Genomic DNA, 13738 nt, shown 5'->3' with positions numbered 1-13738 from the left:
CCACACCCTGGCAAAGGTCCCATTGCTCCTGACAGGGTGAGATCCCAACAGCGGGACATGGTGGCATGAAATGTTGACAGCAGCTTATGGAGCGTTGTTGGCTTGTTTGACTGACTGTCTGAGTGGTGTGAAAAGGACAAAGCCAGGCATCAAGCACAGCTCCATCTTCTTTCTTTCCTCCTGGCACAGCTCCCCTAGCCAGGCCAATCCTCTCTGCTTGCAACCACAAGTAATTCTGCAACCCACCCTTTTCTGCAGGAGCAGGAGTTGCTCCTTGGGATAAATACAACACTTTTCTTCCCAACCCAGCCTGACTTCAGGTTGAGCAGGAGAGCTGAGGAGGCAGAGCCAGAAAGTTTTCACCAGTTCCAGGCTCTCACTCACCACTGATACGGAATGAACAGCTGGACCTCAGGAAAAGTTCTCCTCTGCTTCTTGTACTTCCTGGATCACTGGGACAGCAACCAATCCAAATGTGCTCTAAGAGATCATGTTTGTCTTTGTATGGAAGGCAGAAGTCCCTTAGTATCCTAACTAACTATAGTATGGGGATTTTGGGGGTTCCATAGCTAGATTGCTGCTCACCCCAATGCCATGATTTAATTAGGAAAAGTAATGTTTGTTATTAAAGCATCTGGTACCTTTGGAAAAGCAGGTGGGCTTTTGGATAATCAAGCCCTCCTTCAGTCATGTCCCTCATTCTGCTGCTCCATAGCCAAGTTTTTTCTGAGAGCTAAGTCCCCTGCAGCCAACAAGAACGTCACCATGCTCTGCCACCTCTGTGGGAAGGAACACCCAGTGCCACCAACCTGCTGGCAGCAAGGTGGAGTTGTCAGTGGCTTTTGCATTCACTGGCTATTGTACATTTTCTGTAAGGGGATCAGGGAATAACCAGCTTACACCCAATTTTTCTGCAGGGCCTGACTCATACACAGCTCTTCTGTGAGCACCAGCCTCCCCAAAGAGCATTTCATCAGCAGAGCAAAGAAAAGGGATGAAAGAGGGCCCCTGTCACCGCCTGGGAGAGCAAGAAGACAGTGCAGACAGGGAGAGCTGGCTCGTGGGTGGCATTGCTGAGATCAGCACTGCTGGCCTTGCTAGCTGAGGGTTCACACCTTGCTACACAAGATGAGACCAAGTCCCCACTGCTCCTGCAAGCAGAAGGAACAAGGCACCTGTGCAGTGGTGAAAGGCTCCAAACACAGGGAAATGCTGGTTCTTGCAGCAATCAGCTGATGCCCTGAAGCCAGAGGTTTGCTCACTTGCACCTTGGTGTGTCTAAATATAATACAAGTATTGTTCTGAGCCCTGCGTCAGCCCTGCTGAAATCCAGCCACCAATACCTGATTTTCTCGCCTTCCTCAGCTGCAAGACATGAGACACACAGCTTGTGTGAAGGAACTTTTCCTTTCCTTCCTCCCAAATGCACCTCCCAGTGCCATCACTGGCTGATCTGGCCTCCTCTCATGAGATGTCATTGAAAATGAGCTAATTTGCAATTTTAAGGTACTATTACTTCTACTGTCACTTCCATAATCTTCAAAACTTCACTACAAGTTCCCCTATAAATCATCTGAACAAACTGGCTGGAAAAATGGACAAGCTGCACATGTAAATCCAACGACATTTTTGCCTTCTTCCCATTCAGTTCAAACTGTTTCTGAAAGGCCATGATAAGCTTGAAACCAGTGTCACTTTCAAAGTGGAGTTAAGATGCTGTGAGCAGAGCACCCAACAAAAACATTTGAAGCACCAAAGCCACAGCGATTTCCCAACCCAGCAGTGTCCCACAGTGACCCCATGGGAGAATGTTCAGTCTCACCATGCCATGCGCATTTCCTCTCGCGTTCCTGGTATAAACTCCCCAGATTTAATGTAAATTCCTGACCAATTTTCATTCCTTCAAAATCACATTTTCTGGTGAATTTACCATATTGCTCTCACTCATCTCCACCAACAACTCCAAATAGTCCCAATATATCATGGGTCAACTTCTTCACATCTTTTTGGATTTGCACCATGAAATCACATGGATTTTCCAATGGATTGATGTCTTGTGATTGAAATTGACAGCATCTAGTTTGGGTCAAGTTCCAGTTGAGGCTGTACGTGTGGCCAGAGGATCAATAACTTCCTGTCTTGGGAGGCTTGCTGGTGACCAGTAAGCTGCAGGTTTGCAACCACTCCTCAAATGGGATGTAAATAGACCCTATCTCTCCCCTCCACTCATTCCTGTGCCATCGCTGTATGGAGCCTCATGAGGAGCAGCCAGGCACCTATGTGGACAGTTTGAAGTTAAAATTGTCCAACTTCCATACTCTTTTTTTTTTTTTCCCTAAAATCAGACAGAAGTCTTTCTGGTAATTTCAGTTGCAAAAACACGCCAGAGGGGTGGGAAACTTCACCTAAAGCTGAACATTCATTTCCCATGTTGAGAACTACCTTGTTCATACCTCACTTCAATCTAAAGAGGGAACATTAATATTTACTGGGGTTTGGGGTGCCAAGGAAGCGGGGAGGCAGAAGGGGATAAAGAGGACTGAAGGACCCTCACAGAAACACCCACAGAAGGGTCCATGTCCTTTCACCTTGGTCCAGCCCTGAGCAAGTCCCCCAGAGCCAGGATGCTCTACTTGTTCAAAGAAAAATCCCCCAAAGCTCCTGCTTTGGTTGGTCCGTTGTTTGGTTGGACGTTGTCTGTTCTCCCCACGCTGCCATCTCTCCTCGCTGCCTCCTGCCTTTTCAGGACAGGACCACCTTCTCATCCTCTCTCTGCCTGTGCAGCACGGAGCACCCCGGGGCTTACTGGCGGCGGCCGAGGTTTCTGGGGGCTCCCCCAACACAAACAACAACAACAACCTTCAAAGTGCCTCTCGCATGCAGCTGCTCCGAGGGCAGATTCAGGTTTCCCCCACCCCCTTCTACCCATCCCTCCTTACAACACCCACCTGGCAGGTAGTTAAAAACAATCTTTGAGTTTTTCAGGTGTGTTGGAGGGATTTACCTGAGATATTCCACCAGCCCACCACCCCCACGCCCCTCCTGCAGTTGAAGCCCTGGATTTCATGGCAATGCTAGTTAATCTAACAGTAAAAAGCGCTGCAATTATTTGGCTCTAAGGCTTGGGTCCTTGCCCGGCACACATACGCACACACAACTTCACTTCGGCAGCGAGGGAGCGGGCGATGCCTCTCCTCCTCCTGCTCCTCCTGCAGCCCGTCACGGAAGGGCTGGCGCTCCTGCGAGCGAGTTCCACCCCTCGCAACTTTCTCCCTCGCTGCTCCCTCGCGGTGCCGCCGGAGTTCCAGCCGGCAAAACCCCTTCTTGCAGGAATTCCTCGGAGCCCTCTCCTCTGATTTGCAAGCACCATGGACCCCCGGCAGGCAGCGAGGTGCTGCTGCTGCGGGAGAGGATTTCCAGCGGAGGGAGCAGAGAGACAGTGAACTTCAGGAGAGGTCTCTCTCCTGTTGCAACAGGTAAGGCACGCTGCCCGCCGGTGTGGGGAGTTGAAATTACTCTCAGGGAGCAGTCTGTACAGCGTGGATGGAGGAAGGCATGGAGGATGCAGAGATTTACTCGTGAAACTGCTTTTGCATGTGAGTAACTTTTGCTGGAAGCAGCCTTCACCTACAGAGAGAGGTTTGGGATGTAGAGCTCATCTCTTCCTCCCTTCTGGCACCCCTAGCATGGGGCTTATGGAAGGAGGCAGAAAAAGCTTCATTCGTGTTTTCATCTGGCTTAGCTGGGAAGCTTCAGCAGGCTGCAGCCAGTGCAAGCAGGTGGGCTCCAGGTATCAAAGGCAAAAGCCACGCTGCAGAGCAAGGCAGGTGTGGAGGGAGTGAGCAGAGAAGCAATCCAGGTGTCTGAACAGGGCAGGATTTCTGCAAGGAGCAAGCTTGTGCTGGAGTAAATGGATGAGCTGTGGCAGGAGCAGTGATGGCGTCTGGCTGTAGGCGCAGCTCTTGGCCATGTACAGCCCTACAAACCGGGGTGAGGTGGTACCGCTCCAAACTCTGTCCCCACGTGCCCCACTAAGCCACTTCCACTGTCACCTCGAACTGGGCTGTGCTTTGGGGATTCCCGAGTGCAGCCACAGCGCTGGTGTTCCCCTGCCCAGCTTCCCTGTACACTCGGGTAAGAGCTCCTCACTTGCCCTTGAGCCCCTCCACGACAGGCAGCAGAGCCAGGGAGCTGAAGCCAGAGGCACCGTTTGTGTGTCTGCACCTTCATTCACTGTCAGATGCCTTGTGACGGGCTGAAATCCCAGAGCAAGCCCAGTCCCACTTCAGGGCGTGCAGGAGTTATTTCCTATGTACATGTGTAGCCCTGATAAAAGAGGTGAAAATACAGGCAGAGAGGCCTGGGCACTTGGAGCCGACGGAGCCCTTCCAAACTGCAGTTATCGGCTAATCAGCCTCCCGGGAAATTGAAGGCGGACCCGGTGGAGCACAGCACTGCAGAGGGACAAAGATCAGCGGTCACGCGACTGGGGTTGCTTCAGAGAAAACCCTTAAAGAAAGCTCCTGCTCCTTTGCGCCTGTGGCTGCGGAGGGCTGAGAGTTTCCAGGTGGTGTGGAAATTCAGGCTGTGTGGTGGTACGAGCTGGGCAGGCTCTGCTGGGCAGGCAGGGCTGTGGCCAACGGGCTCCTGCTTCGCCTAGGGTGCCCTGGATCCCGGCAAGGGGGACATGGAAAGCTCTGTTCTGCCTAGTCCGGCACTCAGAGGGGCGAAGAACAGGCTGGGGATGTGTAGGGAGCTGTCGTGGCTCTCCAGGCTGTCAGCTAGAGAGACCTGGGAGGTTATCGGAGCTTCGGGAAAGCAAACAGTCGGTATTGGGCTCCTGAGCAGGGCTGGGCTGGGATTCGGGACAGCAAAGTCTCTGGGCTTGGCACTGTGTACTTTTATCATCTCCTAATACACAGAACACCCCACCTTATCGGGAAGGGTTCAGGGACATCCGCCTGTGTGCTGAGGGGTTGGGGTTCCTGAGGGTCTAGGCAGGGGAGAGGTCTCTAACCCAGCCAGGGGATTCGGTCTCTGCTTCTCCCAGCCTGCCTGTTGTGCTCCAGCGTGCTCTGTGACATTCCCAAAACGAGCCCAGCTGCCCTGCCTGTGGAGGGGAGAGCGTGGCAAGATGCGCTCGTCTCCCGAGCCTTTCCCTCGCACCATGAAGGCATTTCAAATCCTAATGTTCCCAAACCAGTGCATCTCCCAACCCTGCAAACAAACAAGCATCACTCCTGTTCGGAGGGAGAGTTCAAAGGAGGCACGACACCTGGAATCAAGCATCTGTTGGGAACGAATGCATTTTGCATCCCGCTCTCCTGCCAACTGCTCCAAGGCAAGTGCTGCAGGATCGTTCCAGCTACCTGTATGCTGCAGCAATGGCATTCCCTCCTCCGTGCACCTCGCTTTGTTTTTTGCCACGTGTGGAGCATGCAAGTGCAGCTGCACCTCGAGCAGTTAGCAGCAGGTTTCCCCCTGTATCATGGACAAACATAAGAGGATTAAATACCCCTGAGCCCTTTTAAATTTTTTTAACTGGGTTGGCAACATGGATGCTGCATTGTCTATTAACAAGGTGATCTGCTGAGCAAGCAATTTTTCCTCTAACCACACTTTTTCCTTGGCAATGAGGCAGGTACTGCTTTATTAGGAAAGAAACTTTCTTCTCTAATTTTGGGAAGTAGGAGCTCCAGGGAGGGGCAGGCTGCAAGGGCTGCTAGAAAGGTTTGTAGCTCAGAAATGGACAAGGAGCAGGGTTGAAACAAACCAAAGGAAACACTTCCCTTTTCTGTAGAGAGGGCATAATTAACTGTGGAACAAATTGCCACAGGATATTGCAGACACTAAAAGTTGTATTTGGTTTCAGACAAGGTTTTGATCCATTTGGGATGGATGGCTCCAGTGAAGGTTTTTAAATGCAGTAGCCCAAGATCAGACAGGTACTTGCTGAAAAGTGGGAGAAGGAGCAGGTTACCCGTGCCTTCTTTTTTATGCTCGTCCACTAAGTAATCAAAACTGGCCATTTTGGGAGAGAGGATAGAGAGGTAGCCAAGCAGGGCTATTTTGATGCTCTTACATTGTGTGACTATTTTTGAGTGGCTGGGTTGCACGTTTGATAGAAGCTGTGACTCGGGCAGCCCGGGAGACGCGGGTTATGCCATGAATAGATACTCCATATGGCCCCGGTTGACAGGGACACTCTGTGCCCAGCCTGGTTGTCACAGGTGCTCCAAGCAGTGTCCATGCACCGTTGCTGGCTCCACAGAGGTGCTGCAATGGCAGGAGATCTCAGAAAAACGCTTCCAGCAGAGTCCGGAGCAGGAGGGAGTGACCTGTGCTGGGAGCACAACGAGAGCTGACAAGGACACACTGTGGCAATGAGACCAGCCCGGGCAAACGCGTCTGTCCTGGGGGTTAATCTTTTCTCCGGTGAAACGCCGAGCTCTCCCCAGGGCACGGGCTGACCTTGCAGCAGCTTGTGCAGCACTTTGGACACAGCACAGGAGGTGGGTGGCTGCGGGCAGGTCTGGGAGCTGAAGGGTTTTCTATCAGCTCGCAGGTAACCCTCTGCATTCAATAAATATCTGCTGCAGGGAATTTTTGTGGCACGGCTACTGGCATGCTGGCCAGCCATCCTTTTGCGAGGGAGGATCGTGCCCTGATTGTCTCGTTCATATTTTGTCCTCTGTGTTCTTACGGGAAGGAGCAGCGCAAGGCAGCGGAGAGAGAGGGGCTGCAGGCAGAGCAGAGAGCTGCTCTCCGTGATCACCTTCGGGCAGCAGAAGGGAAAGAGCAGCAGGGGTCTGGGCAGGGCAAGGAGAACGTGGGATCAGTGCGGGGACAGGCCTGCAGGGCGAATGAGAATTGCCGGGTGGGAGGGAAAGGTGAGGGAGGAGCGCGGTGGGCAGGGCTGTGCTGCAGGGCAGGCGGGGGCTGAGAGTCCCTGTCCTGCCGAGCGCTGGGGCTCCTCACCTGCTCCCGGCAGGGCACAAGGTCCCTCACGCAGCTTTTCACGCCAAGATGCTCCTGGGCTCCTTCCCGAAGAATTTTAGCGATTTTAGCATAACGTGTATGTTCCCCACGGGGAATCGCAGGGCACTGGAGATGATGAGGGCAGTGGCCTCGTTACCAACACCCAGGTTGAGTTAAGGTGGCAGTGAGGACTCGCAGGGTCTGAGCCCCTTCACACTGGGCAGAGCTGCTGCTCTCACCAGGCTGGGGTGAGCTGAGCGCTGTTGGTGTCCACGGCTCTGGTGGGAGTTGTGTGTGGAGACCTCGGCTCTCCCAGCTTTGCAGCACCTCGGTAAACAGCTGTTCTGCGAGCAGCAGAATTCATGAAGCTTGGTTGCCTGCGGCGCTCCCTCTTGTGTGGATTCTCTGATGTCTAGTAATCGGGTTGGGCTCACATTAGAGCTTTTTCTTCCAGCTGGGAGTCCTAATTTGGATTTCTCTCCTCTGTCCTGCTGCTTTTCGCAAGCTTGTGCAAAGTTAACTCCTTTCAAGTCTTTGCCTATCTGGTTAAATTTGGCTGAAGCTGGCCAGTGGATCTGAAGGGGTAGCAGGATAGACAGTGTGGTCCCACACACCTGGTTCCCTCAGCAGTCTGCAGACAGGGGAATGATCATCAGTGTAAGATAACTTGCATCCCAAGCATGAGGAAAATGTGAAAGGCTGAGTACAAGTTTTGGCAGGAGAAAGCAATCAGAGAAGAGCCCAGGACCCTTGTGGGCTCTCACAGATAATTTGCAGTGACCGAGGTATGGGGTCCTTGGTGCTAAAAGCTTCCATGGCAGCTGAATCACAGGGTGAGTGGTGCACAGTCCCAGCAGCAGCAGAGTGGGGGCACATTCATGTGAGATCCTGGCATGCTCCACCTGGCTCTTGTGCCAACATGCTTGGGCTGCTGCACTGTGGTGCCCAACCCCAGGGCCCCTCACACCCTGCCTGGTGAGCAGCTCCCACCAAAACTCCTTCCTACCAACACTGACTGCCCCTTCTGCAGCCCCCAGGGCTGTTTCTTGTCCCAGCCAGCAGGTACCCTGTTCCCCTGACAGCCACCAGTGGGATGTGCTGTCTCCTGGCTGTCATAGCTGCTGTCCTTGTCCACCCTCAACACCTCCACTGGTTTTCTGTGCAGTGGCAGCTTTTGGATGATAAGCAGGATTTACCCCCTTGCTCCCGTAACTGGGGAGAGCAGAGGAAAGGGATTAGGAATAATGCATAAGGATGCTTCCCTGTTGGCACAAGGAAGTTCACTTCCCTCATGTCACACTTGCCCTGGGACAGGAGCCAGCAGCAAGGCAGTTGGCACTGCAAGGTTCCCTCAGCCCCCCAGACCTCACGAGGGCTCCATAGCTCTGGAGCTGCTCAGTTAATTCTTGCTCTAGAATGATGCTGGAATGCCAAAACAGATCATTGACCCTCACAACTCTACAGAGAGTTCAAGCATGTTCAAGTTGTCCTGTGCCTAACAGATGAGCTTACAGCAATGGCACCTCAGCTAGGTGACATGTTGTCTGGGCCGGGCCTAGGTGTTGGCAGCAATACAAAATCCAGCTCTGCCTGGGTTCCTCACAGAGCAGACAGAAATGCACATTGCAGCTGGAAAGGTGGCCTTTGGCTTCACGTACCAGGTGATGCTCTTGGACAGAGGATGGCTTGGAGGCAAAGACACACAGCACCTGCTGGCCCCAGTGAAGGGTCACACCTGGGCAGCAGGAGCAGCATCAGGGCACAGCCAAAGCCCCAAGGATGGGGGAATGGGTGAGATGTCCCAGGGGGAAGGGGGTAGTGGCTGGCTGGAGGAAGCCACAGTAAGATGTCATGGAGCCAGGTGCCTTTAGAGCCAGTCTGGCTCTGAGCATCCAGCCTGTGAAACCCGGCATGGTGGCAAAGGTGGCAAAAGCATCCAGCTGTAAGGGGGAAGGAGGAGTTGGACATCAGAGTAACTAAATGCTTCCCAGCTGCCCTTCCCACACGGAAGGCCATCCTGCCATCTCCTCTCTGGCTCAACTCATCCCTGTCTTGCACCACTCAAGGGACAGCATCCTGCCCTGTTCCCACTGAATGGTGGTCCTGGCAGGACCCCTGCAGGTCCCCTGGCCATGGCAGACCAGGCCTGGAGAAGGCAGGGCTGCCTCAGAATGAAGCAGTTTTACTGAACCCTGCAGCAGTACAGAGAAAAAGATTATCTCTGCCAGATCTCCTCCCAACCTGGGGTGCAGACTGCCCCACACAACTCAGTGTCTCACAGGCTTCCCCCAGACTCCTTCAAGGGAGTCCCTGTTCCACCACCACCCCATAGAGGCTGCCAGCCCAAGCTCCTTGGGGTATCCAAACCCCCCAGGTTAAAGCACCTGCCTGGTTCAGCTGGCAGGTGATGGAAGGAACATTTGTAGTGCTTTAGGACTGTACCTGTTCTGCTCAGGGACGTGTGTGTGACCTCCTGCCATGCTGAGCAGGCCAAGGAAAGAGTCACTGCTCTGCATGCCAGCATGAGACTCATTAACCCACGGCTTTCCATGGCTCTGCAGCTGAGAAGCCCTCAGTACAGCCCACCCCATCAGTACACAGCCCCTTTACCCCAGGAACAGAGCTCAGCCATGAAATGGTTGTGGCACAGGTCTGGCACTGCCACGCACTGCCCTGACAGCATTCCATGGGACGCTCCGAGCAAGGACAGTCCTTGGTGGTAAAAGGCACGTGCACCAGGTTCTACATGATCAGCCACCTTGCTCCAGGCTGTCCAGCAACCTGGAAACAATTTCCAAAACTTTATCCAAGCCATTCAGAGATTGGAAAGTCGAGATGGGGAAGGAGCAGCCCAACGGTGCCTGGATGGAATCTGCAAGTCCAGCAAAAAGCTGCACCCACACTGACACAGCCCCCAAGCAGGCTGGTGCAAGCAGTTCTGCAAACATCAGCCCTACAAAACCATCCACAGGCGCTGGAAAACCCCGAGATACATTGAAGAAGGAAGCACCATAACTTCAGGGGCTCTTTTCATTAGTTTTCTGGCTTTGTGTAGTACCTCCAGGACGTGTTTCTCCTGCTGTACTGCAAAACCAAGCAGAGACTGCACAACCAAAGGCAGGAGCAGGATCTCCAAGGAAGGAATGGTTTTGTTTGCTCTTTTTCAAGGTCCAGGGAGACAGTTTGAAAGATACCCATCTCACAGAGAAGTCAAACCCCACTGGGTGACTGTGAGCAGCCACCAGGCAACTCCCCAAATGGAAAATTATCCAAAATTATCCAAGATTCCCACCAAAATCATTGTAGCAGAGGAGAGGGCGAGCATTAACCAAGCAGCACAACCTCCCTGCAGGGTGAACACAGGCTATTTCAGCATTGGGAAGCAAAACATTTCACAGTGTCCGTTTAACTCTGTGACTTTGCCACACTGAAAGCCCAGGGACTGCTTTCTGGTTGGTCCTATTTGGCAGGCAGCTGTAGGGATATTGCCCCATCTGTAGCTGGACCCCTTCTGCTCCACCAAGCCAGGAGAGCAGTGTCCCATCTCCTGTTACCTTCCCAAAACATTGTACTCACCATCTTAAAGGATTGCTCCCTTTGCTCTCTGTCTCTGTTTCACAATGGCCATTGAAATGCATCGTTAAACTAATTACTTGAACAGCCAATCTCATCTTCTGTCTTTCCCTGTTCTTGCAGCCTCTGACAAAGAAGTTGATGTGTTTGGGGGGGATTTTTTTTTTGGTCCTTATCCTGGGGAAAAGGCTGATTCTTGTACTGAGGGAAAAAGGGAGAGGAAATGGAGGGAGGTGAGGGAGGAAAATGAGAGGAAGAAAGAAAACTTGGAATACATGCTGGCAAAAGACTAGTAAGGGAACAGTTGTCCTTATTTTCCAATGAAAATGATGATTTTTCTTTAGGCTTCTGATCTCAAAACCTTGGGCCAAGCCCCCACCACAACTCATGAGGGGAATGCTGCTCTGGGTGCACTCAGCACGCGCTTTGTTTTGTGTTTTGGGTTTTTATTGCTTTTAAATGCTCCTCTTGAAGGGAATCAAAAGGTGGGGCTGGGGCCACACCTGCTTCTGGCAGGCTACAGCACTTTCCTGCGATATGGCCAACAAACACAGCAGCCCACACCTTGCAGGAGACCCCTGGGAGGGCCTGCAGAGAGCCCTCTGCCCATGCCCCAGCCACTCACCCCAGCTGGCCAAAATAGCCTTTTCCTGCACCAATCCCCCCAAATCACCCATCTCCACGGTCTCCCCACGCACTCACTTTGAATCTCAGCGCTGTGTTTGTTCCCTCATTTCAAGCCAACAGATTTGGGCATGTCTTTGACAGAGGTTCACAATTTGGATGTTAAATTTAGACGCGCGCTCAGGCTCTGATTAGAGATACACCGACTGTTTACTGGCTTCGCTGGAGTTTGCATCTACAGGGCTGAGGGCGAAGCCCCCCGAGGCTCTCTGATCCTCGCCTGGTGATTAGGACAGGAGGTTGAATCACCACATAATGATGCCCTGGTATTTCCCTAAGTCGGGAGCGTGCCCTGCCCTCCACACTCCATCCCACCGTGGGCTTCCTCCAGCGCTGCTGCCTTCCCACGTGCAGCCAGAGCCAGCAGGCCACGAAAGAGAGAAGTGGAGCACTCTCAGGAGCAGAAATAAATGGTCCCATGAGGTGAAGAGACCAGAGGCAAGTGAGGATGTTCAAGTGTTGAATGCTTGCAGCTGATCTGGCAGCCCTGAAGTGTGTATGGTCCTTGCCACAGGTCCCATGGATCGTGCACTAATTACTGTCAGCACAAGGACATGGGGTAGCGCAGCTTAGAAAAGCAGGAGGAATGGTTCTCTTAATCGGCACGAAAAATCTGTTTGGTTTCACCCAGTTTCCATCTGGAGATCCTTGTAATTTGTGGCAAGGACCCCTGAGCTTGGCAGCGCTGCTCCTCCTTGGTAGCCACCTGCATTTGGGAATAAGGGCCAGTAAATTGACTTTTTTTGCTGGTTTCATGCTATGCACAGCTTTCAACCCACGGAACAAAAGTCATAGAAACCCCCCTCTTTTCTGCTGGTTCATTGCTGTCATCTTCCAGGGTCAGTCCCAACAGGATTTTCTCTAGAGCTGAGGCAATTCACCAGATTTCCCCTCTCTTCAGAGCACTGTCCCCCATTTTTCTGTTAAGCTTCACCATGGCCCTTGGAAATGTCCCAGTCCCACTTCTGGGTAGTTTTGCATTGTGACTGTGGCATAAATGATTCCAGAAGCAGAAGACAGATAGGGACAGCATAGTCATCTCCTGGGAGATCTATCATGCTTCAAATTGCACAAAAGCCATGCTGGAGAAAGAGAAACAAGACTCTCAGAGCATGATTGCTTCCCAGTGCAGCCTACTAAAGGAGAAACTGCAGGCTGCAGGTCATAGGGGATGATTTCCAGGCTCAGGGTGGGAAGTTGCTGTCAGGGGACAGAGACTCTCTGTTCCACTGAGCATGGTCCTGACACAAAGAGAAACTCCTGAAAAGTTGATGGTGATGCCTCCTAGACAATTCTCCACAAGTTTTGACTGTGTCTTCCAAAGCTTCAGATCATTTCCAGAGGAAATGAGGCTTCTGCCTCATGCCCCAGATGTGTAGTCACTCTCCATCCCTCATAACAAATGCTGAAGCCATTGATTGCTTTCAGTCCAGCTTGTAATTGAGAGCAAAGCTCTAAGGAATATTGAGGTCACAACAGGTTTTGAAAAATAATTATCTGGACAGAAGAGTAAAACCCTGCTAATACAGAGGGGAAAAGCAGCAATGTTAAGTGAAGCCCTTCTTAGATGTCAGGAAATATACAGGGAAGAGGGAGGTTAAGTACATTCCAGGAGAGATTCAGACGAAAGCTTGCATCTTGTTAAAATGCCAGAAAACCCACTCCTTGCTCAAGGTTATCCTCCCATATTGAATTGCTGGTGCCCAGGAAGGCATGTGCTCTGGATCCAGCTTTTCTTGTGGTTGTGGAGTTCATAACGTCTCTGCTTTGTGGGTTCTCTGATGTCTTATGAGAGATGAGTTCACATTGCTGTTTGAGTACAATTCAATTAAAAAGTCAATTAGCCCAGATACAAAGCGATCGGATTCATTAAGTCTGCTGTTGGTGGAACAGCTCTGGTTTGGTTGCTGGTTTATTCTGGTGTCTTGCTCCACTCTGGGGTGTGTGGATTGCCCCGCTCCCAGCGCTCGCAGCCACGCGTGCGCAGCCTGCGAACGTCTCCTCTCCAGGTTCAGCAGTTGAAAATGCTGGAAGGGAGTAGCTCTAGGCAAGTCCCTACATGCTGCACAGCTCTGAAGTGCTGTTAAGTAACAAGCAACAAGCAGAGCTTTTAAGAACATGGTTTTTGACTTCTCAGAAGGAGCCACATGCCTTTCTGGGTCACCCATGCCTGCCCTCCAAGTTTTTCTTTAATTTGAAGTACATTTGGGACTGTGTTGTGTGTCCTAGAAGTGAAATGATGGCATGAAAAAATGAGGCTGAATTTTGTCAAAACTGAATTGTGTTGATTTCTCTCTGACTTCTGGTAGCTTGACTTCAGCTTCAGACCATTTGTTTCAAAAAGGAATGACCACAGAGAGGTTTTTGGATGGTTGGCTTCTCTTTACCAAGGAGAAAAGGATTTGAAGCAAATATGAAATTTACAGCTTTGTATTTATCAGTAATTAGATAACTCAGTGAGAGAATATGACACATACTGTTAGTTGGGATCTAACAATTGGTT

At 51.7% G+C, this 13738-nt stretch overlaps 1 protein-coding gene across 1 annotated transcript in view; it reads left to right on the top strand.

The window, feature by feature from the left end:
- The first annotated feature begins 3389 nt into the window (after window positions 1–3389).
- Window positions 3390–13738, top strand: part of FAT2 (FAT atypical cadherin 2) — a 56133-nt gene continuing 45784 nt past the window's right edge. The window contains exon 1 of the mRNA XM_053991321.1: window positions 3390–3476. The gene's annotated coding sequence lies outside the window, so the exon portion shown is untranslated. The remainder of the gene's footprint in view (window positions 3477–13738) is intronic.

The sequence above is a fragment of the Vidua macroura genome, chromosome 15 (assembly GCF_024509145.1).
Source record: "Vidua macroura isolate BioBank_ID:100142 chromosome 15, ASM2450914v1, whole genome shotgun sequence".
NCBI classification, from domain to species: Eukaryota; Metazoa; Chordata; class Aves; order Passeriformes; family Viduidae; genus Vidua; species Vidua macroura.
Note: the sequence above shows the minus strand (reverse complement) of the source record. Positions and strands in the feature narration are given on the sequence as shown.